The sequence below is a fragment of the Lemur catta genome, chromosome 23 (genome assembly GCF_020740605.2).
Source record: "Lemur catta isolate mLemCat1 chromosome 23, mLemCat1.pri, whole genome shotgun sequence".
NCBI lineage: Eukaryota > Metazoa > Chordata > Mammalia > Primates > Lemuridae > Lemur > Lemur catta.
The window spans coordinates 20,818,187-20,840,655 of NC_059150.1; the positions used below are offsets into that span (position 1 = coordinate 20,818,187).

Sequence of the window (22,469 nt, forward strand, 5' to 3'; positions counted from 1 at the left end):
CTTTCCATTTCATGAAAGGACACTTAAGAGCTGTGGAGCGGGTGTTTTTGCCACTGGGCATTTCACACAGAAAACTGAAACTTGTTTTGAACTACATGCACCCACAGCTTTGTAAACCAGTGAACTGAATAAATGCACAAAGTCCTCTGATGCTGCCACTAGGAAAATAATCTTTCTCAAAGTTCAATGTTAACCTTTTTTTTGTTTGTTTGTTTTTTCTTGGTCTCAAAAATCTGATCTTCTAAGGGAGTCAGCTACGTGTCTCCTTTCATTGGGACTAGAAATTTTGCTTGCAGTTTCTAGGTATTAATCTTTTGGAACTTTACCACCACATCCCCCAAATATATCTCTCTTTTCAACTGGTAAGTGAAGAGAATCCTCATTTCTTCTGGAAATTTCAGGGAGACTGGAGATTTAGGTGTTAGCAGCATCTAAGCAAAGAGGTTAAATATTCAAACTGAAGCCTGAATTATTCTTGAAGTAAAAATGGTTTCAGTGTCAGGCTGCCCGAAGGATTTGAACCTCTGGTCCAAATTATAATGTTCACAGAGCAGAGTCACCTCCCCGAGGTGTTCTTCTCATCACAGGGGATCCCTGCATAGATCCGTTGGAAGTTACGCCAAGAAAAATTTAGTCTTTTTCATGCCTCCCTTGAGAATAGTGAAAAATCTTGATGACTAGGAGTTTTAGGTGGTCATTTTGTTCTTTTTTGCTTACCTAAACCGTGTTACTAAACAATTAATAAGGCCGGGCGAGGTGGCTCATGCCTGTAATCCTAGCACTCTGGGAGGCCGAGGTGGGAGGATTGATTGAGGTCAGGAGTTCGAGACCAGCCTGAGCAAGAGCGAGACCCCATCTCTACTAAAAACAGAAAAATTACCTGAGTATAGTGGTGCATGTCTGTAGTCCCAGCTACTCAGGAGGCTGAGACAGGAGGATTGCTTGAGCCCAGGAGTTTGAGGTTGCTGTGAGCTAGGCTGACCCCTCGACACTCTACCCTGAGCAACAGAGTGAGACTCTGTCTCAAAAAACAAACAAACAAAGAAACAAACAAACAGCAAACAAGGAATAATTAATAAATAGCAAGCATTGCTCTGGCAAGGTACTGTGCCAGGAACACACACACAGACATTTGTGTCAGGCAGACTGTGTAAAGACAATCCTGTTCTTAAAGAAGTACTTACAATCTAGTGGAGGAGAAGGGACACTTGAAGCAGTATAGATACCACAAGCATTGGCAAAGCATATATGTGAAAACTAAAAAGATCTATATGAATGTAAGAGTTTAAGGCAGAACATGATGAATTGCCAAGTTGTGTCTTAAAGGAAGGGTAGGACAGGGGACGAGATGGGAAGGATAGTCCCATATGGCACTGGTGAGGAGATAGACAAGCACAGCGTGACAATGCTTAGGCAAGTGGCCAGTTTGCTTTGACAAAAAGCAAAGGTCTTACCCAGACAGATACCCTGAGAATATTAATCCATCAGCTTCAGCCTTGGACTGTTATCTTGAACTGTTAACCAACGCTTTTAAAAAATTTCAAATGTCCTTTCTCCTCCACTAGATTGCAAGTTCTGATGTTAGGCCATGTGCTCCCAGGGCTCCAGATGTATCTCCATTTTTATTGTAATTGGTTGTTTATCATCTGTGGCTTCCCAAAGACTAAGCAGCCTGAGGGTAGGGAGCCAGTGTGTCTCTGATTGTTTTCGGCCTCGGTTACTCAGTGCTTCGCACCTAGTAGAGTCTCAATAACTTGCTGTTGAGTCAACTAAGCAGTGAATGAACAGCTGAACAGACTCAGCGAGACTCACTGTGTGAGTATTACTAGTAGGAAGGGAAGGAAGAGTCTTTACCTTTGAAAAAAATTTGGGCGGCCAGACATTAGGGAAGTGTGAGGTTGGAGAACAGGGAAGAGAAATGATTAGAAGGTAAGAGCATGAGGATAATGAAGGAGGAAGAATATGGTTACAGACTAGTTTCAAGTCACTTGCTTCCTTAATAGCATCCTTGAGATGATAGCTCCTTTTATATCAGGCATCCCCATCAGTTATTTGGATACTGATATTGATTTGAATTGTATTTCATGTTTAATACTCAAGGCATATTTATACATTGCTAATTCTTGTAGCTACATTTCCTTCCCTCCCTTTTATCCTTTTATCCGTTGATTCTCATTCACTGGTTAACTCATTTAACAAATATATGAGGACCTACTCTACACAAGGCTCACAAAGACTTTAATAACTGGATATATCTTGTGAAACACAGTAATCTGAATTTAAAAGCTTTAATTTTCTCTCTTTGCAATTTAAGCGTATGCAATTGACTTCATCCCTTAGGTTTACTATGAGGGCGGAAGGATGTCAGTGGAGGTCCTGGCTGCGGTGGGTATTATAGGAATGGTAATCACATGGGAAAGGGGACCCCCAAACTAGGGTACAGCCTGAAGGCCAAGCGGGTTCTTGGCTTCATACAGGAGAGAATTCAAGCACAAACCTTACGTTGGAAATGAAAGCAACATTTATTAAACAAGTGAACAGCAAGCAGGCTACCCCGCAGACACAGTGGTGGCTCTCTCAGAGCACCAGAGAATAATGGCACCTGTATGGTGCTGGCGAACTCTATTTTTGGCTATCTCTTGATTATATGCTAAATAAGAGGTGGATTGTTCATGGGTTTCCTGGGAAAAGGGCAGAGATTTCTAAGAATGGGGGTGGGGCGGGGGGTGGGGGTGTCCTCTTTTCATACCCTATAAGGTAACTTCTGGGGGTTATCATGGTAATTATAAACTGGGTGCCGGTGGGAGTTTTAGTGTGCAAATACATTATAAGCAGGGACAAGGAGCTACAAGGGTGAGCAGAGGTCATTCTCGTCACCATCCTGGCTCTTACTCATCTTAACCACTTTCTTCACTGCATCCTGTTTTCCTGTTTTTGTCAGAGACCTTGGTTCCGGTCTTGGAACTTTTTAACTAGTAGTTGGGCCTCCCGGTTTCCTATCTCAGTAATTTCAGTAAGCCCTTTAAAATGTTCAAGATTAGGTTACAGGGTGATTTTTAAAAAAAATCTTGGTCAAATTCTTCCCCAACCCCACCTCCTTGAGCTATTATCAGGGGGTAAATGGCTAAGAACTCAAAACACAAAAGATTGCTTTCACATTGCAGTAACTGCTACCAATTTTTGAACAGGAAGAGTAAAGTCATGGTGGAAAAAGGAACTTTTTCTTACCCTTGTCATTTTTTGCTTCTATGTCAGGTAGAGACAAGCAAAGATTTTTTACTCTTAAATTGAGGCCATTTCAGATGCTGCCCTTGGCATTAAGTGACATGCGGTGAATGTGTGGGGGCCACCCCAAGACCCTATCATGGGCTGAGTGGGTTGATATATGCGAGGCTGCACAGCCATACCCAGATAAATGGCTGGGATGATTCCAGAGTTTTGTATCTTCCATGTACACTGGTGAGTTTGAGTAAATGATACTAAATGTTGTAATAGTTACAGGCCTCACTCTGGGAACTGGGGTATGATGTGCCACCTATGGAGCCCTTGGCAAAATCCACTTAGGGACTTCGGATGATGATCCATGTTTCAAATTACCAGACAGACGAAATTGGCATAATTCAGAATCGTGGGTTACCTGTCAAGTACAAGCACACTGATGGAAAGAAACCTCCAGAGATACGTTTGAGGCGATTAATACATGCTTGATATATGTCATTCCTGACGCAGGCCTGGAGCACTCCCTTGCATTCTTTTCTGGCTAATTCTGCTGCCCTAGGTCTCGGTTCATGCATAACTTCTGCTCAGATGTCTTACATGACCCTCACATGTGTGTCCACTGCTTCTTACAGTCATGTCTCATGCAACGCTAGTGGCATCACATTGCTCCCTCCAGCCAGCCTGCCTCCCTCTCTCCCTCCCTCCCCTCTTCTTTTCTGCCTCCTTCCTTCTTTTCTCCTTCTCTTTTATAGAAGCTGTCATCACTGTTGCGAATATATTAGTCTGCTGTGGTTAGGGGAATGCTGGTGAGCACAGTCATGCCAATTATTAATAATTTTGCCTACGCCTTCTAGAGGTTAACTCAGTTTCTGTTGGTTTCTTTGCCATGATAGCTGAAATACATTAATACGTGATTCTCTGGACATTTAAGTACTGTTAAACAAAAAAGTCTCATGAGTGTACAGATGTAATAGTTGATAAGGTATAGATCTCTCTCTCTAAATATAATAATGAATGTATCTTAATCTAGTTTTCTTTTCAATCCTGTTGAACTGACCTTCTAATTGCCAAGTAAAATCACCTCTTTTTATGTTGTTTTATTTGATGACTTGGTGGTGGTCTCTTGGTCTCAGGTTGACCCTCCTATATAATCTGCTTCACTGGTTGTGTTATTATATTGGACAACACTTTTTTGTTTGTTTATTTCCTTCATTGCCTCTCCTTCTATCTACCCTTTGAGTGATGTAGCAGTTAGGATTGTCTAGCTGTACATAATAGAAGACCTTACATATGTGCTTAAATAGATTGGAATATGTTTGTACCAAGTCATCAGAAGTCCTGGGGAAGTTCTTTTCCACTTAGCAAAGGTAGGAATAACTTAGGGCAAGGAGTGGGTGGGCAGTTCCAGGTAAAAAAGAGTTGTGTTCTGGCCATGTCAAGTTTGAGAAGCCTATTAGATATTTCAATGAAGCATTAAGATATCTGAATCTGGAGCTGGGAGGGGTATCCTTTGCCAACTCTTTATATCCCTAGTCCCTATCACGGCCTTATACATGGTAGGCACTCAATAAATCTTTGTTGAATGAATTTATTCAACAAATATTCATGGAGTTCCTACCCTATGCAAGGTATTGTTCCAAGAGCTGGGGATACAGCAGTGAACAAAACAGCTAAAATTCCTGTCTTCCTGGAACTTGAAATGAATGAAATGTGTATCTAGAACTGGATATTTAGTAAAGTGTTATTTTTTTCTGTCTTAAAAATATTTGAAAATATTAATTAAAAATGAATTTATCCAGCAGAATTAATGATAAGAATAGTAGAGAGAGAGAGGAGAGAGAGATTCCATTCTAATAACCAATTTTGGTTCCTCTTTCCCTTTTTAACTTTATTTTTGTTATCATAATGTGCTGAGACTCGAGTGTCAGTTGGTGGTAGGTAATTGTGGTCAATAGGTGCTATTTACAGTGGCTTTGGAGTCGATTTCTAATTTTCCCTTGAAAAATGTTATTTCCAGGCACACTGTTTTCTCCAGCAGGTGTGAAGTGGCTCTGTGCCACATGGAGAAGGAGCAAAATGTCACTTCTGAGGTTTGTCATACAATTTCTTGATAGATTCTTCAGGTGCGGTGAGAGGCCTTTCTCACCGCTGTGACCCTGGGTGCTGCCAAGGCTGAGAAGCGGAAAGGAACATTCACGTGTCTTAGTGGCAAGTGCCTGTGGTCTCACTACCGTACTAAATATAGTTCTGGCAAGTTTTGTGTTAGTTAATATTCTGTAAATGGCATTAACATCTTCGGAGTTTTCTGGGAGTTTGTAAATTAGACAACCTGGAGTGATTCTTTTTGCCCAGCGAGGTATCTATCAAATAGTACAAGTAAGTTTCAATGAGTCAGTGTTATCTATTAAATATCAATGTTAATTCCCAGAACAGGTTATTCAGTTTCTACACTAAGCCCTACTCAACATGATGCTAAGCAATGTTGGGGATTTTCATTGTTGTTGCTGTTGTTTTTTGGGGAGGATTGGACCCAGTTTCCCATTGATACCAAAGAGGAAGCTCATTAGCAAGTTAGTCATCCTTTGCCTCATCCACAAGGTAGACATTTCTTACTTCATTTTCAAGCAGGATTTTCCTCTCTGATTGCCTTAATCAGGGAAGAGACAGCCTTTCTAAATGAGATACCCCCTAGTCTCACTGGAATTAAGAAGAGCAAATACTTAAAATTAAATTTTAAAAGACCTGAACTCAAAAAGAAGAGAATTAAAATATTTACTTTTTACATCTGAAAAAGATGTGTTCCCTACTCTATAATAAATGATTACAAGAGAATGTATAGACACTGACTTGGGAAAGCTTGAGAACTTTCACCAATGTGTGTTTTATGATTTCATGCACGCTCTCTGTTTGTTTCCCTGCCTACTGAATTCCCATTTGAATCTTTTGAGTTCCAAAGCTTCCATGAGTTAAGACTAGGAAGCTGCTTCAGAGACATCATAATCTGCAAAGAAAAATATTCTTTCTGTCTTCCAGAACACCACCTGTTGCTTGGCCCTAGGGATGGGAAAGGTGAGCTTTCAAAGGGGGGTTGCATATGAAGGGCATTGCAGTCTACACTGAAGATTTTGACTGTTTCCTGTAGATGATGGCAAATATTTGGAGAATTTGGGGAGAGGAGGAAGAGAATCAGATTTTTCTTTTAGAAGTATCACTGGAGGTTGTAGGGAGGATGAGTGTGGGAGCAGGAGACCAGTTGGAAGCTATTGTAGGAGTCAGTATTTTCCCCTCCCATCCCAGCTTTGTGTTGTTTTCTGGACATATACTTCAGTCTCTGTTTCTTGTTTGGAGTACAGAGTTATTGCAATAGTTGACGGAAATAAAGCTAATTCGTTATTTTTGTTCTTTCCTGCAGCCCTGGTTCCATTTCTTCTCAAGATCTATAGGAAGAAAATTTTCACTGGTGTTGTCTATTTCTATAATATATTCTTTCCAGTTCGGTTATCTTCCACCCTTCTACCATTACAATTTTTTTTTTTTTTAAATAATCAACAGAATTGGGAAATCTCACTTTGGGAGACTTCCTCATCATCTTTTCCCTCGGGGACCTGATTTGCTCATTAAAATAGGCATGAAGAAGCTCTTTTGCAAAACCTCCTTTTCCACTGGTGGTGTACTACAGCCTATGTGTTTCTTGAATTCAGCCGCACTCCCCCCAGCAGATGAACCCTTTCTATCCCTCATCATAGCTGTTGGTGCTTATCGAAGGCTTCCTGGGGAGGCTCTGGAGGGGCTCATCCGAACTCCCAGGCAGTTGGGTCTTCCCTGGGGTCAGCTGGCTCTTCCCTCAGGATGGAAAGAAAATGGACTTCTTGGTGTATGCAGTTCTTAAGCATGCCTGTGTCACTAGGAATCTGTCTTCCTGCTTTAAGATTAAGTCTAATTTCAGTGTAAGTATGAGGGGAGAATATAATTTTCAAGCCAGATTTCTTCCCTGGCTGATGTTTCAAGTAGGAAGAAAGCTGGGCTGGGAGTCTAGAGAACTAAGTTTTACATGTACTCCATCAATAATTTCAATAAAAAATTAAATAAAATAAAATTTTATAGTATATAATTTTTATGCTAATTTTTGCAGCTAACTTTCTTTATTTGATTTCTCCTTTGATTTTAACCTAGGGACGTATTTCAGGAAATCTTCCCATCAACGTGTCCGTCCCAATCTATTTTTCTCTTCCCACAATGTCTCTAGCTTGGATGTTCTCAAGTCATCTAGCTTTCTTTGATCACTCCTTAAAAACAATGTCTTGAACTCTCATCTCACACATTAGAAGAACCCCAGAACTGTCCCATATCTCTGAGGGGACAGGGAGTAGGAATGTGAGTGATCCACCTTACAGCAATAGTCTACATTAATAATTGAATACTGATACTGCCGTTTCCTCTGTGACTTTGGTCAGGTTACTTAACCTCTCCGTTCTTCAGTTTCCTCATCTGAAAAATAGAATAGTTATTATATCTACCTCCTAGGCTTGTTCTGAGGATGAAATGAGTCAATAATGTAAAGGATGATTAGGAGGACTGAATAAGTTAATATATATAGAATGCTCAGCAAAGTGCCTGGCACACAGTGAGCATTGTATAGGTGTTTATTATTATTCTTTTCCCAGATCGTTTTTCCATTGCTTACTGGCTCCAACCTACTACCGCCTGGCCTGCCATTGCTGCCATGGTTTTTCTACAGCTCTGCCTTATGGTGGGGACCAGCCTTCTTCCTTCATTCTCCTTTAGGCATTGCACATGCAAGGCTGTTGTGAGTAATAATAATAGCTAATCATGGCTAGCATAGACTGGGTACTGACCTGTGCCACGCACTGTTGTAAAGATGTACTTTACATCTATGAGCTCATTTAATTCTCACACAAATTGAGAGGTAAATATGATTATTACCCTCATTTTGCAGATGAAAAAACCGAGGCACAAAACTGTAAGTAACTTGCCCAAGGTAACCAGGCTAGTACACGGTGAAGCCAGGTTTTTACTGATCATTCCCTTAGCACTTTTATGTGCAGAGAAGTATCTTTTTTCCGTCCAGAGAATGATATTGGTACACTATTCTGCTGATCTGGTGAGCCAAATTCCTTGTCGATGCTGAAAGGGGCGGGGCACAGGAAGAAGGAGATGGATTTTTAGTATGTAACGATGAGCTGCTAGAAATGGCTTAAATATGCTGAGCACCAACTGTGTGTTCCATGTGTGTCCCTCCATACATATTCTTTAAGGGAATTCTTGAAACCACGGTCATTAATCATTATTGTCATTTCACAGGGGAGGAAACTGAGTCTCGGGATGGTAAGGGCTTGCCCTCAGGTGACACTGCTCATGAGTTGTGCCTACATGTCCATCTGACCCCAGAGCATTCCAGGACATGCTCTTTTTACCATATCATCTTGCTTCCCTCAAAGTTCACCCCGAGCCTTTCCGTCTTTAAGCGCTGCATGCCCTTAATTAGTTCAAATCAGTCATTTTCTTTTGGTAGACCTCTTACCCCCTTTTTTAACCTCTCTGACCTAGCTTTTCTTTTAAACTGCTTTAAATCATATCCATAAGTATCTAAGTGTCTACAATATTAAAGTTAGGTAGAAGTAGCTAAATGGATTAAGGATGCTTATTGAAATATTTGGCCGCATTATTCCAGGGGGCCATAAATGTGAAACTAGTAAGTACCATATCAATAACACTCGGTGTGATAGCATCATGCGCTGTTAAGTCACAGTCTCTGCACTTGAGGTGGTCACCTAGGGTGGGAGGAGGGAGCGTGTGTGTGTGTGTGTGTGTGTGTGTGTGTGTGTGTGTAGGTACCATTTCTCATGAAGTTCTACATGAAACATGACTATCCCAACCCTCTCTAGGTTAACTCAAAGCAGCCACCTTGTTGAGCTGCTTTGTCTGCTGTTCCAGATTATTCCGGAAATGTGTGTTCACTGTTTACATCAGACTTTTAAGATCACCTGTGGGCCTGAACTGTTTCGTGTGGCTGATCAGCTTAATTGCAGGGCAGTTACTGTAATCATGTGCATGTTGTTGGTGACGGGGTGTTGCCGGAGAACTCCGGATTGCCTACCTTTAAGCCAGGTGCACTCCCCCCTCCCCTAGGGTTTCCAGAACTTGCTGATTGGCAATGGTCAGCTTCCCAGAAGCTGATGAACTGTAGTAATTACTTTTATGTTAATGTGCTCCAAAGGTGACTTTCTTTGAGCTTTTTGATTACTATGTGAAAAAAGAGTGTTGAGACAAACTGCTGTGTAGCAAATGACCACACATTTCTTGGCTTAAAACAACACCAATTGGGTATCGGACAGCGGTGGGGGCTGGGGGGAAGGGATTGGGGTATACCTACGTGATGAGTGCGATGCCCACTGTCTGGGGAATGGACACGCTTGAAGCTCAGACTTGGGGGGATGGGGTGGGGGGAGGGGATGAGTGTATACCTACTTGATGAGTGCGATGTGCACTGTCTGGGGAATGGACATGCTTGAAGCTCAGACTTGGGGGGATGGTGGGGCATGGGCAATATATATAACCTGAACTTTTGTACCCCCATAATAAGCTGAAATAAAAAAAAAAGAAATACTATTTGAATAACAGAGGAATACAAGCTAGAAGTACTAAATCACATCTACAGACAAATTGAAGCAAAGAAAAAAAAAACACCACCAATGATTCTCTCCTAAGGCACTGCTCAGAAGTCTCAGCAGGCTTGACTGGGTCTCTGCTCTGGGTGTCACGAGGCCAAAATCAAGGTGTCATGAGCGATATTGCACATGAGAAATATTTTCTCCTCTCTCAGCTGTAGATTATGTGACTGCTTTAAGGATAAGCTGTACCACAAGACTTGATACTCACACCTGATCGTTTCGCTGTAGAAATTTGAGAGGTGAACGTTTTGGCATTCCATCTAACTTGAGGCAACCGAGTCTCAGTATTTATTCAAGCAACACAATTTCTTCTCTTAATCAACTAATGGACCATCTCTTCCCTGACATTTATACATACCATGGCTATATTTTGGTTTGTCTTAAGCCACTATATTGAAAGTCAGCATATCTAAATTGGGCTTTCAGCTCTGACACTTGTGCAAATGATTTTCTTTTGCCTCCAGTTTTTCCTCTGAGGATGATACTGATACTGCTTTTTACTCTTTAAATGTATTTCATTTTGCAAAATGCATGCTCAGCAGAGGCCCAGTGAGTGGTCTGTATAACTTCTTGATCTCACTGTGTTTTTTCCTACACCAATGTTCCTTTTAGTCTATCATGCTGGGAGAAGTAACCTCTTTGCCAGGTGGCTGTGCCTGCCCTCTCCCTTCCGTGTATAAGTCCCTTGGTTACCTGGTGCAGTAACAGTATGTAACTTTTGTATTGCATTTTACAATTCATAAAGGGAACACGAACCATTTGCTATCTTACTTAATTCTTTCTAAAATTCTGTGAGGTAGATATTATTATTTCTACTTTACAGATGGGATGAATAAGATTCAGGAAATTAAGTGGCTTATTCAAGATCACAGTAGAAATAGAGCCAGGACTGCAACTCAAGTGTTATGACTTCAAATCCAGTGTTTTGTCTACTTCACTCCGGCTAAGCAGTAAGAGGACAATAATGCCCACAGCCAGAGCCAGCAGTGTGTAAAATGAACTTCAGATATGAGAAATAACTTCAGCTTTTAGTCATTCTCTGTTCTTGCACTTGTTTCAACTCTAATTTTTGACCCCTTTGATTTTTCTTCTTACATGTGTTTCCCTAGAATCCAAATTAGCATATTGACATTGTCCTCATAATAGTCAATATCTGCCCTGGGACACCACCACATGATTGAGGCTGTGATTGAGGGCAGGGACTATCGATAGTGTTGCCTCAATGTCAAAGAAGTTGTACCATTTTTATACTGGTCTCAAATGTTTACAATTTCATGTTATCTCACCAACAGCTGAAGGTTGAAAAGGGACGGCATTTATTGTAGGAAATTCGCAGGTATGTACAGTTCTGTAAGACTTATGTCTTTGAGATTCTGTGGACCCCCTTCACAGAATAATTAGTATAGCAATTTACGCACAAAACTTTCCATACAAATCAAGAAATTCACTCATCCTTAGTATTGTCTCCTAATCCCATATCTAATGCAATTATTCATGTATTCAATAATTCCAGCAATAGTTAATTTCTGGAGAATAGTGGCTAGTGGCTAGTAGAATAGTGGTTAAAGGAGAATACTCTGAAGCCGGGCTGCCTGAGTTGAAATCCAGGCCCTGCCAAATACCAGCTGGGAGACATTGGCAAATAACTTAATCTCTCTGCTTCATCTATAAAATGGGGAAGATAATAGGATCTACCTCATAGGGTTGTTGGGAGGATTGAGGAATTGTTAAATGTAAAACACTTGGAACAATGTCTATCACTGTGGTAGGTAGTATTTCTCAAATGGCTTCCAAAGATGTTCTGCCCTAATCCCCAGAACCTGTGAATATGGTGAAACATCACTTGTATGATTATGTTATGTAGGCACAGCTGAGCTTAAAATAGGGGATTATCTGGGTGGACCTAATCTAATCACACGAGCCCCTTTAAAAGCAAAGGGCTTTCTTAAGCTGCTGGCAGAACAGGAAGTCAAAGAGATTGCAAGAACTTCCCAATAAGAGCCCAGCTAGCTGATACCTTGATGGCAGTCTTATGAGACCCTGAACAGAGAACCCAGTCAAGCCTGCCTGGACTTCTCAACTATAGAACTCTGAGATAAACGGGTGTTGATTTAAGTCACTAAGCTTGCGGTAATTGGGTATGTAGCAATAGACAATGGATATAGTCGCAAAGAAGTACTCTAATAAATCTTCACTATTATTATTGCATTTATTATTAAACCTCTTCAGTGAATGATGTTCTGCATGAGGAAGTGGGGAAGCAATATCGAGCGTGTCATGGTGTCAGCCCTCAAAGTTAAGGTAAGAGGATAAATCATTTCATTTTTTCTGACGTCCAGGATCTATGAAGATTAACTGTTGTTACATCCTGGACACATTTCTTCTTTCCTTCCTTGCTTTGGTTCACTTCTTTTATTATAAATACTCATTTTTTAGTTTCTTTCATTTTTGGCCAGTGGCGAGACCATGTTTAGCCACCAGCAGCCACCATTTGCCTTGAGAACTGGGAATGGGATTTACTGGTTGTGTCCTGTGCATAACTGCTAGGCTGTCTGGAAGCTCCTAGAATTTGTCCTCAAATATTGTAAGTCAGACAATGGAGATGTCTGTTTCTAACAAAGGATCTATATAATCTTTTATCTCGAGAATCCACCACCTGGTGTTCTCAACAGCCCTCAGCACAGAACAATTCCCAGTTTAATCAAACTGGAATACAAAAGGAGCAATAGGGCTGCAGTGTGAGATCTCCTTGAAGTTGTTCCCAGGGAAAGGGACCTTTTGTCACAAAGACAGCTCATTTTAGAGGTCAGTGGCCTGTGACACTTCCCCAGCTGGCAGCTCAGCAGGGACCTTCTGATACTTCACTACACTGGAAAGCCATTTTTGGTGGGAAGAACAGGAAAACCATCATTCAGGGCTGCTTGGTGGGAGGGTGGTCAGGGGAGGAGAAGAACAAGGGAAGAGTGGTATTAATGAACATGCCTGTGGTGATTTATGATTTTTATTCAAGCACAGGCTGTCTTCATTTCTTGACTCTTTGCTTTGTGATAAAATTGGTGAGTGCTTGCGTTTGTTTACTGGAGATAGTGATGATAATATCATTGGATTTTCTTTTACATTTATTTTAAAGGCCCTTGGATTGGATCTGGGGTGGGAAGCAGGAAACTGTCTACTGCCCACAATCATTTTCAAGCACCTAATCCCTTAACTGGAAACTGGTTCCTTCTTAATGAGACTTTTCAGAGGAAAGACACAAAAATTTCAAACGCCATTCCAATTTCCAAACAAATTTTATAGAAACCTAGAATTGTACAGCTGGGAAGCATCTCAGAGCCCCCTGGGCTAACCCAGCTGAACTGCCGTGTGGACAGCGGTGACCATGACCCCATCCCGGGGGAGATCACCCCGCATTGGAACAGCAGGGCATTCTACAGAGCAGCAGCTTGCGGGCAGACAGAGTGGTTTCCAAATCATCATTCTATTGCTTCCTGGCTATGTGACTTTGAGAAAATTATTTGACTTCCCTGAGCATTGGTTTTCTTGTTTTATAATGGGGAGAATAGTATCTAACCTTTGGTCAAGTTGTGAGGATTAAAAGGAGTAACCAATGTACAGTGATTCCTAGTAATTTCCATCCAGTAATAATTTTAAGCTTTTTCATGGTATAAATTAGTATAAGAAATAACTTGAGCAGATCTAGGTCTAGTCTGAAGAGGCTGGGGGTAGGGGAGAAGAAAGGGTGTTAGACTAAGTCCCTGAACTGCAGACTCTTACGTCCAACTATCTATTTGATATCACCTCTCAGGTATCTAATGTGCATTTCACACTTAACCTGTTCAAAACCGAGCTCCTAATCTTTCTCCCCAACCTCCTCCAAGTCTGTCCATCTCAATTAATGGCAATTCTGTCCGTCCTTCCGGTTCTGTGCAATGGCCAAAAATTTTGATGTCATCCTTGACTTTTTTTTTTTCTCTTACCCATTCAACCTGTCAGGGAATTCTATTGACTCAAACTTCAAAATATGTCTAGAATTGAACCACTTTGCACCCCCTCCACTGTCTGAGTCATCAGAGTTTTTCAGTACAGGAGCCAGAATGGCTCTGTAAAAATGTAAGTCAGATCAAATCACTCCTTGGCTCAAAAATTTCCTATGGGCTCCCTAGCCCACTAAATAAAGTGAAAGACCTTATGATGGCCTACAAAAGTGCTACTCAAGTACAGTATATGAACCTGTGTCTGCAAAGTGTTACTACTCCATGAGGAGGTTAGGAGCTTATGCCAGAATGTATAATAAATCAACTACATCACTAAACATACTGTTTACTTTGCCTGACTTTTTTTTTTTTTTTTTTGAGTCAAGGTCTTGCTCTGTCACCTGGACTAGAATGGAGTGGTGTCATTACAGCTTACTGAGACCTCAAACTCCTGGGCTCAAGTGATCCTCTTGCCTCAGACTACCGAGTAACTGGACTACAGGTGTGTGCCACCATGCCTAGCTAATTTTTCTATTTTTTTGTAGAGATGGGGTCTTGGTCTTGCTCAGGCTGGTCTTGAACTGCTGGCCTCAAGTGATCTTCCTGCCTTGGCCTCCCAAAGTGCTAGTATGATAGGAGTGAGCCACCACACCTGGCCTGCCTGACATTTTGTTCATACAAGACTTTCTCAGTGAAAGAAGCAGTGAATTGATTTATATTCTGGTGCAAACTCCTTTTCTCCTTGCAGACTGGCACTTATGCAAACCAAAGACTTAATCAAACAGTTAATAATGACACTGAAATTTATGAGTACCATTTTTTTTCTGGGTGCATACTATTATTAGTATGGTGTTATTAATGCTGCCATTTTTCCTAATTGTTAAGTGAAAATAGTAATACCTTATTGTTTTAATTTGCTTTTATTTATGAATAGGGGTGAGTATTAGTTCCATATTATTTTTAGCTTTTTTGTTTTGCTTTGTGGACTATCAGTATTCATTTTAAAATAATTTTTTAATATTTTAACAAGTTATATTAATTTATATAAATAATCACCTCCTATTTATAAAGATATTAAACAGCCCCTAAGCTTTTGTATTTGCTGTACATATTTTTGTCTGGTATTTATATATTTTTTTGTTTATAAGGTTTTTGCATTTGAAATTTTAAAATTTTATTTAGTTGACTATGTTGAACTTTTACATTTTTAATAATCTATCACTTTTGGGTTTAGAATTCAACCTTCTACAGACTTCTAATTTTCATTTTTAAGTTTTTAACTGGAATGATCTTTAATTTACATAAAAATTGCAAATATATAGAGTTCCTGTATACTCTTCACCCAGTTTCTCCAACTGTTAACACCTTGCATAACCACAGTACAATTTTCAAAACTGAAAAACTAACTTCCATGTAATACTGTTAACTAAACTATTGCCTCTATTTGGATTTCACCAGTTTTCCACTAATATTCTGTTTCTTTTCTGTGGGCCAATTCAGGATCCCACAGCTCATTTAGTTATTGTATCTTTAGTCCCCTCTGATCCTTGACAGTTCCTCAGTCTCTCCTTGTCTTTTCTAACCTTGACACTTTTTTTGCTTCTACTTATTTTTTTTTTTACTTGTACAAATTTGTGTAGTACATGAGAAATGTTGTTGCATGTGTGTAATTCATAGTGATCAAGTCAGGATCTTCAGGGTGTCCACCACCCAGTACAATATGTTTTTGCCAAGTGTAGTCATCGTACTCTTCTAGAAAACATGGAATTTATTCCTTCTATCTTACAGTATGTTTGTGTCCTTTAACCAACTTCTCTTCATTTTGTCCCCCTACCCCAAAGACCTTGACACTTTTGAAGAGTACTGCTCAGTTATTTGTAGAATGTCCCTCCATTTGGTTTGTCTGATGTTCTCTCATGGGTAGACTGAGGTTCCGTAATTCTGGCAAGAATACAACAGAAATAGTGTCAGTGCCTTTCTCAGGGCATCTACCATGGGATTCATGATGACAGTATGTCTCATTCCTGGTGATAACCATGATCTCTTGGTTAGGGTGGAATCTGCTGGGTTTTTCTTCTGTAAAGTTACTAGTTTTGCTTTGTAATTTATAAATATCTTGGGGGAGATCTTTTGATACTTTACAAATATCCTGATTCTCCTCAAACTTCTGCCCATTAATTTTAGCATCTGTTTGTGGACCTTGCCCACAATAATTATTCTACTGGTGTTCTAATCGTGGTTTTCTATTTTCCTGTTTCTTCTACTTCCATTAACTGAAAATCTTGTGTAAGGAAGAGCTGTCTCTTCTCCCTGATTTATTTATTCATTTATTTGTTTATGAATGAACTCATGGATATTTATTTTATTCGATGGGTTATAATGTAATACTATTATTATATATTTTGCTGCTCAAACATTTCCTGCTTAGGGCCTCATGTGCCCTTTCTCCGTGCTTCTATCCTTTTTTTTTTTTTTTAATCTGTTTTCTTTTCCTTCCTTTAATTTTACTCTAACGGTTTGTCCATCCCTACTGGGTACTCGGGGAGAAAGGGATGTAGCGTTGATAAGGTCTCATGGAGACTAAGGCATCCTGTTGGTCTCGTGATGTTCCAAGACTTCCTTGGAGTGGAAGGAGCCTCAGCCACAGGGACGCTGAGTATCCTGTGTCATGTGGTTGTTGCTGTTTAAACCATTTGCTGTGAGCAGGTCCCAAGGCCACACTTGGGACAACAGCCCTAACACATGTCGTCTCAGGGATTCTGAAATTAATACCTAATGGAAGAGAGAGGAATCCCAACTCCTCATTTCCAGTCCAGTGCTATTTCTGTGTTCTTGAGGACACTTAAGGCTGATTGTGACACTTCTGAGGACATACCATCTGGCTGTGTCCTGGCTGTGTGAATTTTGAAATGCAAGGAGAGAAAGAGGGAGCTTTCTTGGCCTGCAGAAGCTTGGTTAAAGTGATGTTTTTCCTTCCCCTGGTCATCGGGGAAGGCAGAGATACTGCCGAGGAGTGAATACTTTAGGCCTCAGATAAAGCGGGTGTTCGTGTTAGGAGTCTTGGTGTCGGGCTGCCCTCTCAGCTTCCGGCTCTCAGCTGCTCTGTCCCAGTTGTCACCTGATACATCTGGCTGAGCAGCTTCTAATCCCCATGTTCTTGTCTGTGACTAACCAGTGCTCCTCTTGCTGGATGAGTCTTTAGCATCACAGGACAGCTTGGCTTTGTCCTTCCTCAAGCAATGCGGTGGTGGTGCCAACCTCGGCACTTGGTGTAACGCGACACAGACACCTGGAACTGCTGAGTCACTTCAGAGCCACGTCCGTGCTCACGAATGCGAGTGAGCTGGCCCTGGCCGAGCAGTGTGGAAGGAGAATGGTCTCTAAGGACATCGCTAGACTTTTTAAGAAACTCTAGTCTTTCTCACATTTGTGTTAAATGTCTTACCGTGTAATAAATTCAGGTTAAGTCAAGAAGAATTTCCTGATACTAAGGATTGAGATAAGTAAATGAGATATTACCCATGAGATCATATTTGTGAAAGTGGCTTAGATCAAATGAATATCCCTTAAATCCTTTCTTGCTGTGTAGATTCTTTCCTCTATTATTTTCTGTTTGGGCAGTCTACCCATAATTTGAAAGATAAATCTAGTTGTTAAGCACTTTTAGATGAATATGTGATCAATTAAAGCCAGTGACAAACTGTCCCAGCCTGACAGTTTAGACCTTATCTTATAACTAAGTCTGCAAGGCTGAGCGAAGCTGTGCCTCCCATGACAGGTGACAGCGTGAAGGGCTGGAGGGGTGAGCAGCAGAACTCCCTTCTCTCTAGCTGTTTCTCTGTGGTTCCTCTTTCGCTAAAAAAGAGAATTCTAGATTTAAGTTCCAGTTGTCTAGCAAAATTTATTCTTTCAAAACGTATTCTCCAATCCAGTTACTATGTGTCAGGCACTGTGCTAACATGGCTGAGAATACAGTCATGAGCAAAATGACCACAGGGACCTCAAGGCCCATAGCAGCACTGTCCAATAGAAATACAACGTGGGCACGTGTTGAAACTGAAAATTTTCTAGTAGCTACATTTTTTAAAAGTGAAAAGCAGATAAAATTAATTTTAATAATATATTTTATTTAACTCCATATAGCTAACATACTATGTCAACATATAATCAATGAGATATTTTACAGTCTTTTATTTTATTATGTCTTCAAAATGTTGTATATCTTTTGCACTTACGACACATCTCCATTTGGATTAGCCCTGTGTTAGGGGCTCAGAAGTCTCCTGCAGCGAGTGGCTGCTGTACTAGGTGATGTAGGTTTACCAGCACTCTCTACATGATCATGCGAGGCCGTGTTTAGATCATAAGTGTTTAAGGAGAATGGAAACTTGGCTCACAAGATCTGCAATCGGGAAGGGGTTTGCGCATGCTAATCGTGAAACCCGAGGGATGAGATAGAGTTAGCCGAGAATGAAGGTTAAGCAAGAACATTCCAGGCTTGTGCGAAGTCTTTAAGTTGAAAAGGGAGTGAAAAGGAAGCCGGTGTGCTGTTTGTGAGGAGGCAGGAAAATGACGGTACTGAGAACAGAGAGAATCATCCAGAAGAGATCTGGTTTTAGAGGAAAGATGAATAATTTTGATGGTAAGATGGCTTTCGGGCACAAACCATAGAGATGTGGGACAGAAAAACGGGAAGGTGGAAGGACCGGCGGTTTAGCTTCCAGGGTGGATGGAACTGGCAAGTCACCTCCTCTGTTGAAGCCCTAATGTCTGGGATTCTTCTCAAGGGCCACTCGTTTGGTGGGCTGGAGACCGCACAGGGGAGGGGAGGGGGTAAGTTGGTCAAACAGATCAAAGGGGGAAGAGATGGAGGGTGAACAGGAACTGTGTTCTACAGAAGGCCAAAGGCCATGAGGGAGAGACTAAACTCAGGGGTGAAATCTTGGGGTCAACAGGAACAGGAATGGGAGATGAAGCCAAAGGGGTGGAAACCTAGGGAGATGGAAAGCAGTGGGGGATCAAAGCCAGCAGCAGGTGACCAGTAGCTTCCTTGAGTTGGCTGCCGGCAGCATGGCGGGTGGTGGCTGAGCCAGGTTTAAAGTAAAGGTGAAGGGTAGAGTAGACACTTGAAACAGCTCATTTTACCGGTATTTCTAATACACTGGCGGCTCCAGAGGAAATTACCCAGAAACTGCAAAAAAAGAAGCCCTGGAAAATGGGCTGATCCCTCAGAGGACGACAGGATACTCCTAAGGCTGGGGAGAAAGCTGACCCTGTCCCTGTCTGGACACCCTGGGAAGCCTGCAAGGACTGCGTCCTCTCATGTGCTCACCCTCTGGCAGGCAGGGTGTCTGCTGCTCTTAGCAAGTCTTAAAGGGACGATGGTGATGAGAGCCGATACCCACTTTCCAAATGGGGAAGTCTCTCCTCCACCCACTCCCAGGAGACGCCTGGGCAATCCTAGTCACCAGGCCTCTGGTCAACCACACATTTGAAAGCTTGAACTCCATCGGGATGCATTTAAACCTCCACGTGTCCATGCTGAGATCATGGCAAGAAGCTTGAGTTATAAGGTCCTGGAGTCTGTGCTTTCCACACTCTCACCTGGAATGCTGAAACAGTGCAGTGTTCTCTTGGCAAACGCAGCAGTTGGTGAGATGGGCAGTGAGCCAGTTTGAAGACCCAGCTGGGAGCTGGGCACCGACTGCAAACGCTGCAATTCAAAACAAAACCAAACAAAACCATCCTACAGACCGAATGCCTTTTGGCAGAAAAAAGCTGTGCTGTGTTAAAATAACTTGATGATGTCCTGCTGTGGGGTGATCCTGGTTTTCAAGGACAGATATTATGCTCAGTGTCATTTGTGGAAATGTTTATGTCTACTCTCTAGGTCTTAACTCTGACAATCTCCTCCCCTGGTAATCATCAGAAGTTGAGAATGCTAGATGCATGAACAACAAGGGGTAGCAATGAATGCAAAAAATCATCATAAACCAAGACTGGAAGAGTAGGTTTTAATCTAGGCTTGTCAAAATAATTGCATGTCTACATTTACTGATTATGTTGGTTACTCAATGATTAAGAGCTGTGTTAAATCTTTTTGGAACAATGCAGACTTTTTTTTAAAAAAAAATGAGTAAATTAAGAGAAAATATGATTAGATCTTTTTTTGTAAGCCTGGATGACACGTTCATTCAAGCCTTGTTTGGATGGGGAGGGAGAGAGAAAGGTGAGGTGGAGGCAGAGGTTGGAAAGCTGGACAGGACGAGGTCATTCAAGGCTTTGGAGGTCATGACAAGGAGTTTGGATTTTATTCTATGAGCAGTAAGAAGCTGGGGAAATGTTTTATGCAGAGGGGTGTTTATAAGATCTGAGTTGTGTTCTTACAAGCTTCTTTTGGCTTCCTTGGGGTATAGCCATACTGAGTCTAGAGAGAGTGAATTTCCAGAATTGTAATTCTGGTCGTGTAACTGGTGCAAGGCTTGATTCCCAGGTGACAGTGCGACAGACCAAAACGACTCTCAGAGACATGAAAGGAGCAGAATGGCGCTAAGGCGTCAGGGGTTTCCGTGCCCGCATTGCGCGCGGGCTTGCTAAGGCGGGCAGAATCAAAGGAAATGTGTAATATGAAAGACTTCTTTGTAGTTGTATGTAAAGAGAAGCCATGCTTAGGAACAAGTTTGAAAAACTTGAGAATGTGATGATAAACGTCAGGCTTGCCACGTCGGGGGGACGGCCACATCTCAGCGGTGGGCGGAACCGACGGACCAGAGCAGACTCAGCCAAACAGAAGATTCCCTTGCAGGGTTCCCAACTCTGCTTCTTCAGGGGAACCCTTACCCTTCAGGGGCATCGAAGGGGATTTGCATCCAGAAAGACCCCCTGGGATTCCAAGAGCACCCCTTTCACTCCTTGTCGAGGCAGATTTCCTCTACCTCTGGGCCACTCTGCCCTCCTGCCCACCAGGGCCTCTGCGGGGCGCGGGTGCACGGCGCCCTAACCCTGACCCTAAGCCTCCCGCAGCGTGCCACCCAGAGGGGAGACAGAGCTCATCGGTGTCAGTTGTTTTCAGTGCCAAAATTCTTTTATTACCAAGAGGAAATTTCAGGGTACAGATTGCATGCAATCCTTCTTAGCTTCCTTTGCAGGCAGTTAACGATGAAGCAGCCCCTGATTTTGCCCCTGTGCCTTAGCCGAAGGGAGCCAGGGCGCACCCTGGTAACCCTGTCTGCACACCGGGCTCTTCTGTTCTGTTTCACCCTGGCTCCTGCCCTCCAGAGCTGGACTGGACGGATTCAGCTGGCCTGTTTCTTTCCTTCTGCTTCTGAGGTTTCTGGAAAGCAAAGTCCATTTAGGTGTGGGCCCAGATGTGTCCCTTTGGCTGCTGGGGTGGTTTTCCTTGAAGCTGCCCGAACACCAGGCAGTTCAGCAGTCTCTGGATTTTGCCCTTGGACCTGGCTGGCTCCCTCTGTCTTTGCTGGGCACAGATGCCCTGCCCTGCTGTGCTCCGCGGAGCCTCCTGGCTCTACTCACACATTCCCTTCTCTGGCCCAGCTTGGGATTTCCAGTCTGCCTGTCTCTGCTGAACCTCTCTCTCTTTACAAGACTTCGCCACCCAACCTTCCAGACAGGTTAGCACACCCTTTCCTCTTACATTTTACATCTCGAGCCCTGGGACCCGATGAATGTTCTCACACGACATCCCAGGGCCCCTATTAAAGTCAGAAAGCTTTACAACTTTAATAGATTTTTGAAAATTCAACTCAATGATTTTTAAAGGTCATCTCTGTGGAATCTTATCCATTAGGTTTCTTTTAAAGTTTTTCTCAAAGTTATTTTGGTTTGCAGATTTTAACCCTCTGTATATAATTTTCAAAGAAGTGTCTGGACCGCCCCCTACCCCAGCTTTATTAATCTATGTCTTGAATAGCTATGTTTTTCTTAAAGAATAATTTGTGCTACATCTAAGGTTAAATGGTTTTATATAAAGCACTCAGAATATTTTTAAATGTACATTTTGAACTTTAAATTGAGGTGTCAGATTTACCTCAGTAATTACAGTTAAAAGTAATTTTAGCTCTATCTTTTTAAAGAGGTACACCCTCATAATTATGCCCCTGTGTGCATTAGTAAAAACTGATATTTTTGCTATCATAGAACAAAGGTTCCTTGGAACTGCCTTTTCACCCAGCGTTCTCGCTCGATTGCAGGCACATGAAGAAGAATTAAGGAAGTGGGAAGGTCTGTGCATTAAGTGTTGCACAAATACAGGTTCAGTGGACCGACTGCAGGAAGAAGCAGTGTTTGTCTTGGATGTCACTTGGGCCAGGCTTTGGGAGCTGTCATGACTTGTCAGAACTCAGCGAGGGGAACCACCGACCATTCTCCGATCATTTTTTTTCCAGTTATAACTTCCCTTAAAGCTTAATGACATATGCAAATGTAAATATAGAAAGACTACAAGCAGCCTGCAACGAGGTCAAAGTGCCTGTGGATTCTTTAGCTGCCTTTTGTTTGATTACACATTAGTATTTCCTGGTAACGGGCCATGAACTAGGGGTTCAAAACCTTTCAGGACCCAAAT

At 41.9% G+C, this 22,469-nt stretch overlaps 1 long non-coding RNA gene across 1 annotated transcript; it reads left to right on the forward strand.

The window, feature by feature from the left end:
* Positions 1-12,165: 12,165 nt before the first annotated feature.
* Positions 12,166-22,114, forward strand: LOC123626846. The gene is made up of 3 exons (XR_006731044.1): positions 12,166-12,212; positions 14,272-14,387; positions 22,096-22,114. It is a non-coding gene; the product is annotated as an uncharacterized LOC123626846 (long non-coding RNA).
* Positions 22,115-22,469: the final 355 nt, after the last annotated feature.